We start from the raw sequence: 20,552 nt of genomic DNA, 5'->3' as shown, positions 1-20,552 counted from the left end.
ATTGACCGGTTTAAGATTGCATTTCTAGGAGAGCCAAAACTGTAAGTTAAGCTCGGTTTGGTGATGAGGGACTTGGCATAAATGACTTTATTATGGGCCTGTTGTCTTCTTTTTTAACACTCACCGGGCCTTTTTCTTGTTTCCCTGTGTCCTTCTTTTTCCCTGGTCCCTGTCTACCTGTTTCTCTGACCCTCCAGTTCTCCTTGGCCAGGCTGGACAGTGCCCCTGGAGCCAGGGCTGGGAGTGAACCTGCTGTTTCTGGGCCAAATCCCCATTCAAGTTCCCACCCTTTGCTTCTGCCCAAAGCGGGCCCAGGATGCATGCATGAGCCAGGCACAGGCTCACCCAGGAATCCCACCTGCCTAAGCCACAGCAAACCTTGCAAATTGTGTGCCCTGGGGATGTATTACCTATTCAAGAACATTAACTAAATCTTTAAAAAAAAAATTTTTTTTAATGTTTTTTAATGTGTATTCATTTTTGAGAGAAAGGGAGAGACAGAGCGTGAGCAGGGGAGGGGCAGAGAGAGAGGGAGACACAGAATCTGAAGCAGGCTCCAGGCTCTGAGCTTTTAGCACAGAGCCCGATGCAGGGCTCAAACTCACAAACCACCACCCAGGCACCCCTAAATCTTTAAAAAATTTAAATCACCAGGCAACAAGTAATGAAGCTAAAACATATGCATACAAATACTTAGCATTTGGGAAATTTTTAAATGAAAAATAAAGCAGTGTTAAAAAAAACTAAACTGAAGGGCCACTGGGTGGCTCAGTAGGTTAAACGTCTGACTCCGGCTCAGGTCATGATCTCCTGGGTTTGTGGGTTCAAGCCCTATATCAGGCTCTGTGCTGACAGCTCAGAGCCTGGGGCCTGCTTTGGATTCTGTGTCTCCCCCCTCTCTCTGCCCCTCTCACTCTCTGTCTCTGTCTCAAAAAGAAATAAACATTAAAAAATTAAAACAAAATTTTTTTAATAAAATAAAAATTAAACTCTAGATAAAACACTGTTGGGGCACTTGGGTGGCTCAGTCAGTTGAGTATCCTACTCTTGATCTTGGCTCAGGTCATGATCTCATGGTTCATGAGCCACCCAGGCTGCCCTGTCGTTCCACTGTAATGTGGGCACATCATCCCTGTAATAAGGCACATATGTTTGTTTTCCAAAGCACCATTCTTATTCCATTATTTCACCTCATGATGACCCTTTGAGGGAAAGGAAGGCCCAGCTTAGAGATGGGAAAACTGAGGCTCTGAGAGAGTTCGCCCAGGATCACAGCATAACAGGGACAGATTTTATCTCAAGAGAAAATAGGAAGGAAAAGAAATGCCATGTTCACAATTTAATGTTCTTACCAAGTCCTACAGTGTCAGTACAACCCCCCCCCCTTTTTTTTTCAACGTTTATTTATTTTGGGGACAGAGAGAGACAGAGCATGAACGGGGGAGGGGCAGAGAGAGAGGGAGACACAGAATCGGAAACAGGCTCCAGGCTCTGAGCCATCAGCCCAGAGCCCGACGCGGGGCTCGAACTCCCGGACCGCGAGATCGTGACCCGGCTGAAGTCGGACGCTTAACCGACTGTGCCACCCAGGCGCCCCTGTACAACCCCTTTTTAATTACCATGTGAAAAGAAAAGCTCCCCCCCCCCCAGGCCTGTCCTCCGTGGCTTAGGTTTATTCATCTCCCCTCTCCTACCAGCCCCCCTCCTTTTGTGTCTTTGTGTCACATCTAGTTAGGCAATAATTTATCCTTTCAAGAAACATCTCTTGAGCCCAGGGGGTGCAGGGTAAATGAAGGGATACAGATGTGAATGATGGGCCAAAATGGAGTCAGCTGCTCTCACCTGCCTGTTGTCTGTCCGCCGTGCCCCCCCACCACTGTCCCATTCCCTCTCTCCCCTTCTCCTACCCATCAGCAATGTGAGTCCCCATTTTGCTGGGTTCCATTACCCTGTGGCCGATACTGAAGAAAATAAAGATTAATGTGATATTAGCAAATGGGAACCAACAGAGGAGACCCAAAGCAGCACATTTACAGAGGAAAGCCTGCATCCTGTGCCTGATTTCTGCTCTTGAAAAGCAGGCTGCAGACCTGTGGGCTCAGCCCCACCCAGAGAGGCTGACACATCTGGGCCAGCAGGATGCTTCACCCCAGCCTCACAGACAAACCCCAAGAAATAGTAGCTGGCAAGCGAGGGCAGAGAAGAGGGCAGGTCTGCAAACTTGGTGGTGCTGTGTAGCATGCAGCACTTGGGATGACTGTGTTTGTGCATATGTGTGTGTGCGTACACATGCATTTGTGGATGAATGGGCACATGCACGTTTGTGTGTATTTATCCACAGGTGTGTGCACTATGTGTGTGTGTTCAAGTGTGCACGTGTATAAGCATGCACCAGCATGTCCAACCTGGCCATCTTGGCATGATCATACGGTCCTGCTGTGGCCCTGTGGGGTCTTTCATCTCCATAGGGAGCAGAGTCTCTGACAGGCCTAGTGGGACCAGCTGTGGAACCAAAGGCAGGGGCAGTTACAATCACAGGCTGTTTGTTTCTGTCACACTCTTATCTCCACTTTCCTGAGCCTAGGGTTTAGCATCATAAAAATTCAGAGCCTGGAGGGAAACCTGGAGATTACCTAACTCAGGCCATCCCCAGACAGATGGGGAAATCAAGCCCTGGAGAGGGTACCTGCAACAGGAGGAGGTCACACAGCTGGGACAAGAACCCACATCTCCCCACCCACTTTCACCCTCTTGCCACAACTTTTGTCTGCCTCACAGTGTGCAAATGAGAGGCCAACGGTTCCCAGCCTAGGGCTGAGGACACAGCAAGGAGAAGGTGGTCTCGGAGTTGGGAGGTGTTTCAACATGTCTGAAAGAGGTCTTCAACTACCTCTATTTTGACCTCAGTCTGAACTTTCTAATTGATTAAATTATTTCCAGCTTATCTCTTAACTCAGGCAGAAGACTCTGTGGGCAAAGCATCCCTTGATGGGAACTAAAACTATCCCCTCAAGCAATAGGGACTGCTCTGTGCCAGCGAGACCTCACCCTTGACTGACCCCAAGACAATAATGGACCTGTACTACCCACCTGCGTGTACCAACCTTAGTCCCACATTTGCCTTACGTAATGCAAGCATTTTCAACACTTTGGAGATGCTAGTCCACTGTCTTCCTGGTGTTGGCCTCACTGAAATAAATTCCTTTCTTGTTCCACTTCCACTCTTCTCTCTGCCTCTGTATTTTATCAGCAGTGAGTGGCTGAGCCTGGTCTGTTTGAATCCCCAGAGCCAAGTGCTCTTGCACCCTTGGGCCCCAGTTACATGTCCATGGCTGTGTCCCTCCCCATGGTCCTCCCCAACTTAGGCTGGTATGAGACTCGCTCTGGGAGAGCACTCTATTCTCATGCTAATCAGAACTCTGGCTGGTGGTCAGATACGCTTTTGATTAATTACAAATGGAAATGAATAAATTTTTACTTGATAAATGCAGTGGGCAAAACTCTTTCAATATGTGGGGGTCATGAGAAAAAATATTAAATTATGTCTTTGATCAAAGTCTTGCAAATGTTTGTAGAATGAGTGGATGAAGGATGACAGTGTAACAGGAGCCTTAGGAGAATGAACTTAAGTGCTTTTTGGTCTCTTCATCAAGAGGAAGTATCAGAGAGTGGGAATGATGGTGGCAGAGTAGGAGGACCCTAGGCTTGCCTTGTCCCATGAACACAGCTAGGTAACTATCAAATCATCCTCAATACCCCAGAAATCAACCTGAAGATTGACAAAACAAACTCCACAACTAAAGGGAGAGTAGAGACCACATCGGAGAAGGTAGGAAGAGTGAAGATGTGGTTTAGGGGAGAAACAGATCACAGGTGCTGTAGAGGGGAAGGACATGTGGTCGTGCAGAAGGGCTAGAGAAAAGAACACACAGAGGAACACACAAGGAGAGCATTTCTCCATAGCCATTGGCTTAGAAAGTGAGAGGGGTTGAATTTTGTGAATTATTGCAACCAGTGAGGCTTAAATCCTGAAATTTGAAGTGTCAGTGGGTTGGGCTGGGCTGCAGTGCAGAGTTATCCAGGCTGCTCCTGGAAAGAAGGCAGGCAAACAAGCCATGGGCAGACAGTGAGAAAATAGCAATCTGAAGAGCACCTGGGGTACAAAGGAAGATTCTTTACTCTTCTTGGAGTGTGTCCCTGAAAGACACTGTTCAAAGAGAGAGATGGAGAACAAAGGAGCTGACTAATGCCATTCCCCCTCCCCCAGAATAAACACAGAGCCACCTGCATGAAAAAGTGCAGCATGGACACTGGCTACCTAACTTGCTTACACCAAGTCCCACCTCCCTGTGCTCTGGTAGGACCATCCTTCTCAGTGCCAGCACAGTGGGCCCCTTCCCGAGATCAGCACAAACCCCTATCTACACCATATCTCCCAACCAAAGAGTTCTGCAGGGCCTTAGTTCTGGTAGAGGTGGTGACAGGTCTCATTTTACAAGCAGACCAGAGCACACCTTGTTAAAGCCCACCACATTTAGGCCAGGGACCAAACACTGCCCACTGCAGGCAAGGAGGGCCTCTGCAGATGACTGGCCTGAAGATTAGAGCAGCCAAAACACTATAGCAGATTGAATGCAGCACCGGAGGTACTCCCTGAAGTGCCAGGCTCTGGACACTACATGAGCTCTTCTTCATAAAGCCATTACTCTCAGGAGCAGGAGACATAACTGGCTTTTCTAACACACAGAAGAAGGCAGAGACTTAGACAAAATGCTAAGGCAGAGGAAATTATTCCAAATGAAAGAATAAGATAAGGCCACGACCAGAGATCTAAGTGCAACAGATATAAGCAACAAGCCTGGTGGAGAATTTAAAACAACAATCCTAAGGATATTCACTGGGCTTGAGAAAAGAATGGAAGACTTCAGTGAGACCCTTACCACAGAGACAAAAGAGTTCAAAAAGAATCAGAGATGAAGAGTATAATAAAAAAAGATTGGAAACAGGCTTGATGCAATGAACAGCAGGCTGGAAGCAGAAGAATGAATTAGTGACAAGACAAAATAATGGAAAATAATGAAGCTGAACAAAGGAGAGAAAGAAGAATTATGGGACATGAGAATAGACTTAGGGAACTCAGTGACTCCATCAAATGTAATAACATTCATATTATAGGAGTCCCAGAAGAACAGGAAGCAGAAAATTTATTTGAAGAAATAATAGCTGAAACCTTCCCTAATCTGGGGAAGGAAACAGATACTCAGATCCAGGAGGCACAGAGAACTCCCCTCAAAATCAACAAAAACAGACCCACACCCAGACATATTATAATTAAACTGGCAAAATATAGTAATAAGGAAAAAATCTTAAAAGCAACAAGGAAAATGAAAACAATTACTTATAAGGGAAAATCCCTAAGGCTATCAGCAAATTTTTCAGCAGAAATTCTCCAAGCCAGAAGAAACTGGCATGATATATTTAAAGTGCTAAGTGGGAAAAAATATGCAGCTAAGAATACTCTATCCAACAAAGTTAAAATTCAAAATAAAATTAGAAATAAAGAATTTCACAGAGAAGCAAAAAATTAAAGGAGTTCATGAGCATGAAACCAGCCCTGCAAGAAATACTAAAGGGGACTCTGTGAATGGAAAAGGAAGACCAAAAGTGACAGTATGAAGATAGGAAACACAAAAGCAATAAAAATGAATACTTCTATAAAAAAATCAGTCAAGGACCTCATAAAAAAAAAAAAAAAGATGGAGCATCTGGGTGCCTTAGTCAGTTAAGCATCTGACTCTTGATTTCAGCTCAGGTCATGATCCCAGAGTCATGGGATTGAACCCTGCATTGGGTTCTATGTTGAGTGTGCAGCCTGTTTAGGATTCTCTCTCTCTCTCTCTCTCTCTCTCTCTCTCTCTCTCTCTCTCTCTCTCTCCCCCCCCCCCCACCTTGACCCTGCTCTTTCACGCTTTCAAAAAAAAAAAAAAAAAAGAGGATATAAAATATGACAACATATATGAAAAACATGGAGAGAACCAGAGTAAAGAATGGGTTCAAGCTTAAACAACCATTAACTTAATATAGACCACTATATGCAGAAGATGTTATATACAAACCTAATGGTAAACAATAAAAAATTACAAATAGGGGCACCTGGGGTGCCTGGGTGGCTCAGTTGGTTGGGTGTCCAACTTCGGCTCAGGTCATGATCTCGCGGTCTGTGAGTTCGAGCCCCGCATCAGGCTCTGGGCTGACAGCTCATGGCCTGGAGCCTGTTTCGGATTCTGTGTCTCCCTCTCTCTCTGACCCTCCCCTGCTCATGCTCTGTCTCTGTCTCAAAAATAAATAAATGTTAAAAAAAAATTTACAAACAGGGGTGACTGGGTGGCTCAGTCAGGTAAGCGTCTGACTTCAGCTCAGGTCATGATCTCACAGTTTGTGAGTTCAAGCCCCGTGTTGGACTGCATGCTGACAGCTCGGAGCCTGCTTCAGATTCTGTGTCTCCCTCTCTCTCTGCCCCTCCCCCTCTCACACTCTGTCTCAAAAATAAACATTTAAAAAATTACAAATAAATATGCAAAGAATAAAGAGAAAGAAATTTATCACTAAAGAAAATAAACAAACCATGAGAGAAAGATAAGAAAGAATCAGAGAAAAATCTCCAGAAATAACCATGAAACAAGTAATAAAATGGCAATAAAACATATCTATCAATAGTTACTTTGAATGGAAGCACTTGGATGGCTCAGTCAGCTAAGCATCTGACTCTTGACTTTGGCTCAGGTCATGATCTCATAGTTCATGGGTTCAAGCCCCACACTGGGCTCCACTCTGTCAGCCCAGCTGAGCCTACTTTGGATTCTCTCTCTCCCTCTCTCTTCCCATCCTCCACTTACACACATGCACACACTCTGTCTCTCTCAAAATAAACAAAATTTAGTAACAAATAATTATTTTGAATGTAGATGGACTAAATGCTCCAATCAAAAGACATAGAGTGCCACAATGGATTAAAAAAAAACAAAAACAAAAACAAGAAACAAGACCCATCTATACGCTGACTACAAGAGATTCATTTTAGACCTGAAGACACCTGCAGGTTGAAAGTGAGGGGTGGAGAAGCATCTACCATACGAATGGATGTCAAAAGAAAACCAGAGTAGCAATGCTTATATCGGACAAAATAGACTTTATTTTTTAATGTTTACTTATTTTGAGAGAGAGAGAGCATGAGAGGGGAAAGAGGCAGAGAGAGAGGAAAGAGAGAATCCCAATCTGGGAAAGAGAGCCCCAGAAACGGGGCTCAGTCTCATGAACTGTGAAATGATGATCCCAGCCAATATCAAGAGTCACATGCTTAACTGACTGAGCCACCCAGGTGCCCCATATATCAGACAAAATAGACTTTACTTTCTATAATTTATTTATTTTTTATAACTTACATCCAAGTTAGTTAGCACATGGTACAACGTTTTCAGTAGATTCCTTAAGCCTCTTACCCATTTAGCCCATCCCTCCTCCCACAACCCCTCCAGTAACCCTCTGTTCTCTATATTTAAGCGTCTCTTATGTTTAAACTAAATAGACTTTTTTTTAATTTTTTTTAACGTTTATTTATTTTTGAGACAGAGAGAGACACAGCATGAACAGGGGAGGGGCAGAGAGAGAGGGAGACACAGAATCTGAAACAGGCTCCAGGCTCTGAGCTGTCAGCACAGAGCCTGACGCGGGGCTCGAACTCACGGACCGTGAGATCATGACCTGAGCAGAAGTCAGACGCTTAACCGACCAAGCCACCTAGGCGCCCCTAAACTAAATAGACTTTAAAACAAAGACTGTAACAAAAGACAAAGAAGGGTACTATATAATAATAAAGGGGACAATCTGACAAGAAGATATAATAACTGTACATATTTATGGACCCAACATCGGAGAACCCGAATACATAAAATAATAGTAAACATAAAGGAACTAATCGATAATAATACAATAATAGTAGAGGCTTTAACACACCACTTACATCAATAAACAGATCATCTAAACAGAAAATCAATAAGGAAACAAGGTCTCTGAATGACATACTGGACCAGATGGATTTAACAGATATATTCAGAACATTCCATCCTAAAACAGAATACATATTCTTTTCAAGAGCACATGGAACATTCTCCAGAATAGATCACATATTAGGCCACAAAACAGGTCTCAACAAATTCAATAAAACCAAAGCCATACCATGCACCTTTTCTGACCACAATACTATGAAACTAGAAGTCAATCACAAGAAAAAAATCTGGAAAGACCACAAATACATAGAGGTTAAGTAATATGCTACTAAACAATGAATGAGTCAATCAGGAAATAAAAGAAGAAATAAAAAAGATACATGGAAACAAATGAAAATACAATGGTCCAAAACCTTTGGGATGCAACAAAAGTTGTTCTAAGAGGGAAGTACATATAATACAGGCCTACCTCAAGAAGCAAGAAAAATCTCAAATAAACAACCTAACCTTATGCCTAAAGGAACTGGGGGGGAAAAAAAAGCCTAAAGCCAGCAGAAGGGAGGAAATAATAAAGATTAGAGCAGAAGGGGTGTGTAGGTGGCTCAGTTGGTTAAGCATCTGACTCTTGATTTCGGCTCAAGTCATGATCTCACAGTTCATGAGTCTGAGCCTTGCAAAGGGCTCCATGCTAACAGTGCGGTGCCTGCTTGGGATACTCTCTCCCTCTCTCGCCCTCTCAAAAAGTAAATAATTTTTTTAAAAAATCTAAGAAAAAAATATTAGAGCAGAAATAAATGATATAGAAACTAGAAAAAACATTAGAACAGGGGAGGCTTGGCTGGCTCAGGTGGTAGAGCATGTGACTCTTGATCTTGGGGTCACAAGTTTGAGCCCCATGTTGGGCACAGAAGTTACATTAAAAAAAATAATAAATAGGGGTGCCTGGGTGGCTCAGTCAGTTGAGCATCCAATTTTGGCTCTGCTCACGATCTCATGGTTTGTGAGTTCAAGCCCTGCATCAGGCTCACTGTTGTCAGCTCAGAGCCCGCTTCAGATCCTCTGTCTCCCTCTCTCTCTGCACCTTCCCCGTGCGCACTCTCTCTCTCTCTCTCTCAAAAATAAACATTTAAATAATAAATAAAAGAACAGATGAATGAAACCAGAAGCTGATTCTTTGAAAAAATTAATAAAATTGATAAACTTCATTCCAGATTTATCAAAAAGAGAAAGGACCCACATAAAATCACAAATGAGAGAAGAGAAATAGCAACCAACATCACAGAAATACAAACAATTAAAGAGATTATGAAAACTATATGTCAACAAATTGGACAACCTAGAGGAAATTGATAAATTCTTAAAAACATATAAATTACCAAAACTAAAGCAGAAAAAAAAATTTTGAACAGACCAATAATGAGCAAAGAAACTGAATCAGTAATGAAAACCCCCCAGCAAAAGTCCAGAACCATGGAACACCTGGTTGGCTTAGTTGGTGGAGTATGCAATTCTTGATCTTGGGTTGTAAGTTTGAGCTCCATGTTGGGTGTAGAGATTACTTAAAATATTTTTAATTTTTTTTTCAACGTTTTATTTATGGGACAGACAGAGACAGAGCATGAACGGGGGAGGGGCAGAGAGAGAGGGAGACACAGAATCGGAAACAGGCTCCAGGCTCCGAGCCATCAGCCCAGAGCCTGACGCGGGTCTCGAACTCACGGACCGTGAGATCGTGACCTGGCTGAAGTCGGACGCTTAACCGACTGCGCCACCCAGGCGCCCCATAAAATATTTTTAAATAAATAAATAACTAATAAAATAAAGAACAAATTTGAGTCACCTGGCTGGCTTAGTTGGAAGAGCGTGTGACACTTGGTCTTGGGGTCAAGAGATTACTTAAATAAATAAACTTAAAAAAAAAAAAAAAAAGTCCAGGGGCCCCTGGGTGGCTCAGTCAATTGAGCATCCGACTTCAGCTCAGGTCGTGATCTTGCAGTTTGTGAGTTTGAGCCCCCCATCAGGCTTGCTGCTGTCAGTGTGGAGCCTGCTTCAGATCCTCTGTCCTCCTCTCTCTTTGTCCCTCTCCCACTCATGCTAGCTCTCAAAAAAAAAAAAAAAAAAAATCCAGGACTAGTTGGCTTCACAGGCGAATTCTACCAAATATTTAACAAGTTAATACCTATTCTTCTCAAACTACTCCAAAAAATAGAAAAAGAAGGAAATTTTCCAAATTCATTCTATGAGGCCAGCATCACCCTGATACCAAAACCTGATAGAGACACCACAAAAAAAGAGAACCACAGGCCAAATCTCTGATGAACACAGATGCAAAACTCCTCAGCAAAATACTAGCAAACTGAACCCAACAATACATTAAAAAACTCATTCACCAAGGGGCGCATGGATGGCTTAATTGATTGGATGTCCGACTCTTGATTTTGGCTCAGGTCATGATCCCAGGGTCGTGGGATGGAGCCTTGCATTAGGCTTGGTGCTGAGCGTGGAGCCTGCTTAAGATTCTCTCTCTCCCTTTGTCCTTCCCCTGCTCACAAGTGCACATGTGTTCTCTCTCTCAAAATAAATAAATAAACAAAACCTTAAAAAAAATCACTCATCACAATCAAAGGGATATACTCTTGGGTTGCAAGGATAGTTCAATATTCACAAATCAATCAACGTAATACTTCACATCGATAACAGAAAGGATAAGAACAATATCATTTCAATAGATGCAGAAAAAGCATTTAACAAAGTACAACATCCATTCATGGTAAAAACCCTCAACAAATTAGGTTTAGAGGGAACATCCCCCAATATAATAAAGCCATTTATAAAAAATTCACAGGTAATATCATCCTAAATGGGGAAAAACAGAGAGCTTTTCCTCTATAGTCAGGAAAAAGTGGTGTCCACTCTCACCGCTTTTATTCAACATAGTACTGAAAGTCCTAGCCACAGCTCCCACAACAAAATGAAATAAAGTGCAAGATATTTGCAGATAACATGATACTATACATAGAAAACTTGAAGGTCTCCACCAAAAAACCGCTAGAACTGATAAACAAATGCAGTAAAGTTGTAGAACACAAAACCAATGTAGACTTTCTATACACCAATTTCTATATACCAATAATGAAGCAGCAGAAAGAGAAATGAAGTAATCAATCCCATTTTATAACTGCACCAAAAATAAGATAGTTAGTCCTCCTTCCCAACATGGTGTAGTCAGTTAACATCACCCAGCTGAACCTGCTACAGCTATAAATGCTCAAGAACAAGCTGGACCAAGGGGCACCTGGGTGGCTGGGTCAGTTAAGCATCCAACTCTTGATTTCAGCTCAGGTCATGATCTCATGGTTCATGAGTTTGAGCTGTGAATCGGGCTCTGTTCTGACAGTGCAGAGCCTGCTTGGGATTCTCCTTCCCCTCTCTCTGCCCCTCTTCTGCTCACACACTCTCTCTCTCAAAAATAAAATAAACAAGGGGCGCCTGGGTGGCGCAGTCGGTTAAGCGTCCGACTTCAGCCAGGTCACGATCTCGCGGTCCGTGAGTTCGAGCCCCGCGTCGGGCTCTGGGCTGATGGCTCAGAGCCTGGAGCCTGTTTCCGATTCTGTATCTCCCTCTCTCTCTGCCCCTCCCCCGTTCATGCTCTGTCTCTCTCTGTCCCAAAAATAAATAAACATTGAAAAAAAAATTTAAATAAAAAAAAAAAATAAAATAAACAAGAAAGAAAGGAAGGAAAGGAAGGAAGGAAGAAAGAAAGAAAGGAAAGAAAGAAAGAAAGAAAGGAAAGAAAGAAAGAAAGAGAAAAAACTGGACCAAGAACTGGAGTTCTTGCCCACGTCCATTGCCCAGCTCAAGGTGGGGCAGACCAAGTATGTGGAAGCTGTGGACTATTTGAACATGCTGTAACAAGAACAATGAGGGGGAAGAATTACTCCTCCCACTGATGAGTTCTATGTATGTCCTTGGGAGGTGACATGATGTGGAACATGTACTCATTGATGTGGGAAGAGGCTACTATGTAGAAAAGACAGCTGAGGATTTCAGGGACTCTTTCAAGAGGAAGATAGACTTCCTCACCAGCCAACTGGAGGAAATCTAGCCAGCTCTGCAGGAAAAGCGTGCTGTCATGCTTCATGCCAGAAGATTCAGCAGCTCACTGCCAAAGCCTGAGAAGTTATTTCAGAAATGGGGCAGAGGGACCCTACTTCAGGAGCCTGAGGCTTTGTGGGCATGGCTTCCTGGGGTCAGGGAAGAGAAGTGTCTTGTGTTTAATGCTAATAAATGTGCCAGCTGGAAAAAGGAAAAGGGGAAAAAAAGTAATAATAATAAGATACATCGGAAAAAAACCTAACCAAAGAGGTGAAAGATCTGTACTCTGAAAACTATAAAACACTGATGAAAGAAATAGAAGACACAAAGAAATGGAGAGAGACATTCCATGCTTATGAATTGGAAGAATATTATTAAAATTTTTTAAACATTTTTTATTTATTTTTGAGAGACAGAGACAGCACCATGAGCAGGAGAGGGGTAGAGACAGAGGGAGACACAGAATCCTAAGCAAGCTCCAGGCTCTGAGCTGTCAGCACAGAGCCCGACGCTGGGCTCGAACCCAAGAGCCATGAGATCATGACCTGAGTCAAAGTCAGACGCTCAACAGACTGAGCCACCCAGGCACCCTGGAAGAGCGATTATTATTAAATGTCTGTATCACCCACAGCAATCTACACATTTAATGCAATTCCTAACAAAATACCAACAGCATTTTTCACAAAACTGAATAATTCTAAAATTTGTATGGAAACACAAAAGACCCCAAATAGCCAAAGAAAACTTGAAAAAGAAAAGCAAAGCTGAAAGCATCACAATTCCGGACTTCAAGTTATATCACAAAGCTGTAGTCATCAAAATAGTATGGTATTGGCGTGCACACACACACGCACGCACACACACACACCAGACACATAGATCAATAGAACAGAATAGAAAACCCAGAAATGAACCCACAATATTACGGTCAATTAATCTTCGATAAAACAGAAAAGAATATCCAATAGGAAAAAGACAGCCTCTTCAACACATGGTACTGAGAAAACTGGACAGCAACATGTAAAAGAATGAAACTGGGCCACTTTCTTACACCATATACAAAAACAAATTCCAAATGCATGAAAGATCTAAATATGATACCTGAAACCATAAAAGTCCTGGAAGAAAGCACAGGCAGTAATTTCTCTGACCTCAACCATAACAACTTTTTTCTAGATAGGTCTCCTGAGGCAAGGAAAATGAAAGCAAAAATAAACTCTTGGGGCTACATCAAAATAAAATCTGCACAGTGAGGGAAACAATCAACAAAACTAAAAGGCAACCTATGGAATGGGAGAAGGTATTTGCCAATGACTTATCTGATAAAGGGTTAGTATCCAAAATATATATAAAGAATTTATAAAATTCGACACCCAAAAAACAAATAATCCAATTAAAAAATGGGCAGAAGACACGAACAGACATTTCTTTAAATAAGACATCCAGATGGCCAAAAGACACATGCAAAGATGCTTAACATCACTCATTATCAGGGAAATGCAAATCAAAAGTACAATGAGATATCACCTCACACCTGTCAGAAAGGCTAAAATCAAGAACACAAAAAACAACAGGTGTTGTCAAGGATGTGGAGAAAGCGGAACCCTTGTGCACTGTTGGCAGGAAGGCAAACTGGTGCAGCCACTCTGAAAAACAGTATGGAGGTTCCTCAAAATGTTAAAAATAGCAATACCCTATGATCCAGCAATCGCACTACTAGTATTTACCCAAAGAATACAAAAATACAAATTCAAAGGGATACATGCACTCTGAGGTTTATAGAAGTATTATTTACAATAGCCAAATTATGGAAACAGACCAAGTGTCCACTGGACTGATGAATAAAGAAGATGTGATATATATACACAATGGAACATTATTCAGCCATAAAAAAGAATGAAATCTTGCCATTTGCAATGACATGGATGGAACTAGAGTATTATGCTAAGCAAAATAAGTCAAAGACAAATACTATATGATTTCACTCAAATGTGGAATTTAAGGAACAAAACAAATAAGCAATAAACAAGAAAGAGGCAAACCAAGAAACAGACTCTTAACTATAGAGAATAAAGGGATGGATACCAGAGGGGAGGTGGGGGGGGGATGGGTTAAATAGGTGATGGGGATTAAGGAGTGCACTTGTCCTGATGAGCAGCACAGAGTGATGTACGGAAGTGCTGAATCACTATATTGTACACCTGAAACTAATACGACACTGTATGTTAACCAAGTGGAATTTAAATAAAACCTTTTTTAAAATGCCCAAATAAATATCTCATAATAAATGGCTGAATAAATACATTAGACAGAGAGAGAGAGAACGGATCAGTAAGTCCCCTGTTACCTCAGGAGGTAAAATACCCTTGAGGAAATGAAGAGGCTGCTCTATTGACAGGGAAGGGGCTCCCCTAGGCAAAAACCCAAATGTTCCAGAAAGGCGAACATTCGAATTTGTAATTCGAATTGCTATGTGTTCTGGAGACCCTCCTGGGGCTGGACGGTACAGGGGTCTTGTAGGGGGCCTTCTGAAAGAAGAGGCCATCAGTGCTTGCTGGTGTGAGATCCCAGGGAGTGCTGAGGGGAGTGCTTCTAGGCCTTGAGGTGACCCTCCTCCCAACATTGCTGAGCCTCTGTGTTACTGTCTAGTTTTGGAAGATTAGAGCAATGCTTTATTTTGCATATCACTTTTAAACATTTCCTTTTCGTATCCATCCTCTCTTGTCTGCTTCTCATGACATCCTGTGAGGCAGGCAGGGAGAAATCGCTGTTTTCTCACAGAGAGGACTGGCTCCTCTTGAAGCCACTTAATGGGAGATTATCTTCCTCCTATTGCTTCCTTCCACATTTCCTGGGACATACTATTTTCCTGGTGTTGACCAGGGATACAAGGAAGGATAAGACTAGGGTGTTAGAAGCGTCTAGGAAAAGCAAAACAAGGATAACATCCAGTGGAACATGAGAAACTAGGTATAGTGACAAAGTTATCACTGTGATAGTGTAGGCCATTTTCTTTTCCAAATTGACTTTTTTTTTTTTAAGTTTATTTGTTTTGAGAGAGAGTGCATGTGGGCACACATGCATGCCCATGAGGGGCGGGGAGGTCAGAGGAGAGAGAGAGAATCCCAAGCAGGCTCCACACTGTCAGTGCAGAGTCTGACACAGGGCTTGATCCCACAAACTGTGAGATCATGACCTGAGCTGAAATCAAGAGCTGGACACTCAACCAACTGAGCCACCCAAGCTCCCCCTAAATGAATTTTTAAATCAGCTTGTCGAACAACATAAAAGTTCCTCTTGAAACCATATAAAAACTACCAAAAAAGTACACAAGAGTGTACTGAAGATATAACCAGAAATTAGTGGGCAGTGGGGGGGGGGGGGGGGGCTGCACACTAGAGAGGATCATCAAACTCCAAATTTGGTTCTTTGGAAAAAAGCTAATAAAATTGACAACTTCTGACAGATGTACAAGGTCAAAAAAAGAGAAGGCATAAATAAATAATATTGGGAATGAAAAAAGGACATTACAGATAGAGCAGAGTCAAATGACAGAGAATACTATCAACAACTGCATGCCAATAAATTTTAAAACTGCAGAAAATGTACATATTATGTACATAAAACCTAGATATAACTTAGATATATGTATATAACTTGCATATCCATGTTTATAAAACTTAAAAAAACTGACTCAAGAAGAAAAAGAAAACCTGAATGTCATATAACAAAAAAGACAAGAATCACTGGCAAAACATCAAGCCTCAATGGCTTTGCTGGCAAACATCAAGGAACATCTAGATCATTCCAAGGTGATATAGACTCTCCCAGAGGTTAAGGTGGAGGGGGGTGAGGGAGGAAAGAATACTTTCCAGCTCATCTTATAAATTTCTATATCCTTGATAATGAAACAAGAGCACAATAATTAAGTAATATTTTTACTGGCCAATCCCATTAGAGAATTTAAATATAAAAGTCTAATCACAATATCAGCAAACTGAGTCCAACAATGTTTAAAAATACAGTGTGATTAGTTGGGTTTTGTGGATTGGGTGTTTGTGTCCCCCACCCCCAAATGAATTTGTTGAAACCCAATCCCAGTGTGATGATATGGGAAGTAGGGCCTCTGGGAGGTAATTAGGTCATGGGGGTGGACTTCATAAATGGGATCAGTGCCCTTATAAGAGGACAGAGAACTAGCTAGCTCTTTTTTCACTGTGTGAAGAAGATACAAAAAGCCAATTGTCTGCAACCTGGGGGAAGGGGAAGGGCAGTAGCTATCATTTGCACCCTGATCTCAGACTTCCAGTCCCTTAGAACTGTGAGAAATAAATTTCTGTTGTTTGAGCCACCCAGTTTATGGTATTTTGTCATAGCAGCCCAAGCTAAGACAGATTTATTCTAGAAATGCAAGATTGGCTTAACATTTGGAAATAACTCAATGCCATTCACCACATTAAAAATCGCAAAGAAAAATCAGAGGCACCTGAGTGGCTCAGTTGGTTGAGCATCTGACTCTTGATTTTGGCTCAGTTCAGGATCCCAGAGTTGTGGGATTCAGCCCCAAGCCAGGCTCTGCACTGAGGGTGAAGCCTGGTTAGGATTCTCTCTCTCTCCCTTTGCCCCTCTCCCCCAAGCTCACTTGCTTGCTTGCGCGCTCTCTCTCTCTCTCTCTCACAAAAAAAAAGTTTCACTATCATTTCTGGAGCACCTGGGTGTCTCAGTTGATTGAGCATCCAACTTTGGCTCAGGTCATGATTTCACGGTTGTGAGTTCAAGCCCCATATTGGGCTTGCTGCTATCAGCCTGTCAGTGCAGAGCCAACATCAGATCCTCTGTCCCCCTCTCTCTACCCCTCCCCTGCTTTTGCTCTAAAAAAAAAAAAAAAAAAAAATATATATATATATATATATATATATACACACACACACATATATATGTGTGTATATGTGTGTGTATATATGTATTTTTTAAAGTTCCACTATCATTTCTACTTAACATTATACAATATACATTATACAATAAACATTGTATATGCTGGCTGCTCAATAAGAAAATATATATCTAGGGGTTCCTGGGTGGCTCAGTTGGTTAGCACGTCTGACTTCAGCTCAGGTCATCATCTCATGGCTCGTGGGTTCGAGCCCCGCATCAGTCTCTGTGCTGACTCAGAGCCTGGAGCCTGCTTCGGATTCTGTATCTCCCTCCCTCTCTGCCCTTCCCCAGCTCACACACATGCGTGCTCTCTCTCAAAAATAAACATTTAAAACATTTTTTAAAAAGAAAAAAATATATCTAAATAGTAGAAAGGAAGAAATGAACTCAGATAATATATCTTGTAAATAGAAAACTCAAAATAATCTACACACAACTTATTAGAGTTAATGCAAGAGTCAAGCAAGATTGCCTGATATAAAATCCTATACAAGAGTCAACTACATTTTTTTTTAGACTCCACCCACATATGGGGCTTTCACTCAGGACCCAGAAATCAAGAATTGCATGCTCTACCTACCAACTGAGCCAGCCAGGTGCCCCAAGAGTCAACTACATTCATGTACAAGAGCAATGTACAATTAAGAAATGCAACTTTAAAAATTAACAAAGGGTAGGGGAAAAAAGGAAAAAATAACAAAGGGTGCAAAATCTTTAGACATTTTTAACATTTTTTATTGAAAGATAATAAAAAAAAACTTACACATATGGAGAGAGAAATCATGACCATGTAGAAGATGAAGATTCAATTCTCCCTAATTAATTTACAGATTTAATTCAGATCCAACAGGAATTTTCATAGAAATCAACAAGGCAATTTTAAACATCGAAAAAAATATTATTAGGAGAGAGGGGGTGTGAGAAGTGGAGAGGGGCAGAGGGGAGAGGGAGAGAGGGGGAGAGAGAGACAGAATCCAAAGCTGTCTCCACACTCAGTGAGAGCCTGACAAAAGACTTGATCCCACAACCCTAGTATCATGACCTGAGCCAAAATCAAGAGTTGCTCACTCAACTGACTCACTCAGGCCCCTTAAACATTTTTGAAAGATCAAAGGATAGCCAAGTTACTCCTGTATGATATTAGCTCAAGGAAAGACAAATTACACCCATGGAACAGAATAGAGAGCCCACAATGTTTATGGCATTGACTGTGGTGATGGTTTCATGGATGTATACTTACCTCCAAACTCGTCAAATTGTATACATTAAATACATACAGCTTTTCCTATGCAATCATACCTCAATCGACTGGTTTAGGAAAAAGAGCCCAGAAACATTCCCAGGCATATAAGGAGAGCTGATGTATGTCAAAGTTGTCAAAGAAGATCTAGTGGGGAAAGGAGACATCAATCAATACATAGTGCAGGACAACTGTCAGTGGGGAGGGGGTGAGGGATAAAAATTGATCCATACTTCACACTATGCACAAAAATTCAGTTCCAGATTAATCAAGGACTTAAATATGAAAGACATAACTTGAAAAGATAGTTTCCTAAATAGCTTGAGGTAGTAAATTATTAAACAAAACACTTTTAAAAAGCACAAATCAGAAGAAAAAAAGCGATCTGATAACATTAAAATTAAGAACAGTTCACCAAGACACAAAAGAAGAGTGGAAAGGGAAGCTATTACCTGAAAGAAGTTAACCAACAAAGAATTACTATTTAGACTCTACAGTCTAAAGGTGGTGTTAAAACTTCCAAAATAAGACAAAGATTCACAATCTAAGGAGGAAAAATGGGCAAAAGGCATGTATAGGCATTTCAATGAAGATAAACCACGATGGCAAAAAAAAAAAAAAAAAATTCTTTGAAAAGATATTCAACTTTAGTAGTACCTAGAGAAATGTACATTAAAACCACTGTCAGGGGCACCTGACTCAGTAGTGTAAGCGACGGAATGACGATTTCAGCTCAGGTCATGATCCCAGGATCATGAGATCAAGCCCCATCTTAAGACTCTGAATGAGGGGCGCCTGGGTGGCTCAGTCGGTTAAGCGTCCGACTTCAGCTCAGGTCACGATCTCGCGGTCCGCGAGTTCGAGCCCCGCGTCGGGCTCTGGGCTGATGGCTCAGAGCCTGGAGCCTGCTTCCGATTCTGTGTCTCCCTCTCTCTCTGCCCCTCCCCCGTTCATGCTGTGTCTCTTTCTGTCTCAAAAATAAATAAACGTTAAAAAAAAAAATTAAAAAAAAAAACACTCTGAATGAGCATGTACCCTGTTTGGGATTCTCTCTCCCTCTGCCCCTCTCCCCTGCTCTCTCAGGCGCGCGCTCTCTCTCTCTCTTTCAAAATAAAACACAAAACAAAAGAACCCAAAAAGCCAAAAAACCACTGTCAGGTATTAGTTCCACTAGATGGGCAAAAATTAAAGTCAGCATACCAAAGACCAGTAAAGATGAGAAGCTATGCGAACTACACAAATGCCATTGGCAGAAATGTAAACGGGTACCTTCACTTGGGGAAAAAATTATTACACTTACCTGCCCTGACCCAGTGGTTCCACTCCACACATTAAGAAAAGAAAGTCTTGCACATGGTCCCTGTGAGTAACATCATTTTAACAACCCAGATCTAAGGAAAGAAACCAAACCTCCGTGAAGAGAGAATGGATCCATAAATTAGTCCATACAGTGTAATACTATAAAGAGCTGTGTTGCCCAATACCATTAGTTCCATCATGCTGGTTGAGCACTTCATTGCAAAGCAGCTAATACTAATTGAAAATTACAAAGGGCAAGGGGCGCCTGCACGGCTCAATTAGTTAGGCGTCTGACTCTTGGTTCTGAGCTCAGGTCACGATCTCACCATTGGTGGGATAAAGCCCTGCACCTGGGCGGCCATTGAGCCTGCTTGAGATTCTGTTCCCTCCTCTACTCGCTCATATTTTTCTCTCTCAAAGTAAATTACGTATAAAGTGGAGAAGAAACTACACCACCATAAAGATGTAAAATTTCTAACGTTCTATATTGGGCTCTACATTGAAGAGCTTAGATTTTGTAGGTTAAATATATAAACCCAATAAGCCTCACACACCTTTCTTTCCCTTAATTGTGTACCCAACTTTTTTCCGCCCGAAAAAGCCACCCACATAAAAGACAAACGCTTAAAAAAAAAAAAAAAAAAAAGGCACCTCAAGACCCAAAGGAGCTGTTCCTAGAAATTAAAAAGAACACGAAACAAACACGTAGTTTCAAAAATTATGCGCGTAAAAGGCAACTAAAATAAGACACACTAACAGCAGTTAAGATAAATTGAACGAAACTCCTACCTTTCCTTAAGCAGACAAAAAAAAAAAAAACATACACAAGTAAAACCCCATCTATTCTTTTTGACGATATACAGCCCTGCTAGCGCAAGGCCTCAAAAAATTGTTTTAAGACTCAGAATTGTTCCTCTCCACGGAAATCTTTAGTAAAAGGCGAAAGATTTATACGATCTGAAGAGAAACCAGAGCAT

General features: G+C 41.8%; 1 long non-coding RNA gene and 1 other non-coding gene across 2 annotated transcripts in view; both read right to left on the bottom strand.

The window, feature by feature from the left end:
• LOC147580276 (uncharacterized) overlaps nt 1–20,203 on the bottom strand; it is a 35,474-nt gene extending 15,271 nt beyond the window's left edge. The window contains exons 1-2 of the long non-coding RNA XR_015252719.1: nt 19,577–20,203; nt 18,336–18,423 (exon numbers count right to left, since the gene is read on the bottom strand). This is a non-coding gene — a long non-coding RNA (uncharacterized LOC147580276). The remainder of the gene's footprint in view (nt 1–18,335; nt 18,424–19,576) is intronic.
• Nucleotides 20,204–20,436: 233 nt separating this feature from the next.
• LOC112856520 (U5 spliceosomal RNA) lies at nt 20,437–20,552 on the bottom strand. The gene has a single exon (XR_003223096.1). It is a non-coding gene; the product is annotated as a U5 spliceosomal RNA (small nuclear RNA).

This window comes from Puma concolor, chromosome B3 (genome assembly GCF_028749965.1).
Source record: "Puma concolor isolate L17-30 chromosome B3, mPumCon1.1.hap2, whole genome shotgun sequence".
Classification (NCBI taxonomy): Eukaryota; Metazoa; Chordata; class Mammalia; order Carnivora; family Felidae; genus Puma; species Puma concolor.
This window is presented reverse-complemented; position numbering and strand designations above follow the sequence as displayed.